The 598-nt window shown below is 45.3% G+C and overlaps 1 pseudogene; it reads right to left on the bottom strand.

Annotated features, from left to right (window-relative positions):
* Positions 1 to 7: 7 nt before the first annotated feature.
* On the bottom strand, positions 8 to 491 carry LOC102761568 (annotated as a pseudogene).
* Between the last annotated feature and the right edge of the window lie 107 nt (positions 492 to 598).

Raw genomic sequence — 598 nt, 5'->3', positions numbered from 1 at the left:
TCCTCTTGTACAGTTGGAGTCTGTGTGTTTTCTGGAATGTTGGAGGCAGCTTCATCTTGAACTTTGACTGTATCATCAGCTGCTACCTGTGCTTGCTGAAATAAATTCTCAAACTTGGTTTCCCCCAACACTATGTAGGTAACTGCAGCTGGGCTCTTGTAGACCTCTGGTTTTGTGAGGACAAAATGAACGTTCTTAGATGTGTGGATAGTGACCCAGTAACCTCTGTAACCTGTAGAAGATCTAGTTTGGACACAGCCTTTTGAACCTTCTTTTTACTCAGCTCCATATTGCTTTACTGACTGGTTCTTCATTGATTTCAGCTGTTGCTGGCAGTTGGACTTGTTGTGTGGTTGCTGTGTGGAATCTTGTCCCTCGAGCTCTGGTACTGATGCCTGACTGTCAGATTCTGTTCTTGACCCAGTCCCAGCCTGAGGCTGTGGCAATTCCTGCTCTATGCCAGACACAGTTTCTAAGGCTTCACTGGGCATTTTGTACAGGGAACGTGGGGGAAGAAAGAGCCTTAACTTCTCTCTTTAAGTGACTTGATACCCTTTGCCTTTGAGTGTTTCTCAGTTGGTTTAACTCTGATCTGGAG

This window comes from Myotis davidii, unplaced genomic scaffold (genome assembly GCF_000327345.1).
Source record: "Myotis davidii unplaced genomic scaffold, ASM32734v1 C62808516, whole genome shotgun sequence".
Taxonomy (NCBI): Eukaryota; Metazoa; Chordata; class Mammalia; order Chiroptera; family Vespertilionidae; genus Myotis; species Myotis davidii.
Note: the sequence above shows the minus strand (reverse complement) of the source record. Positions and strands in the feature narration are given on the sequence as shown.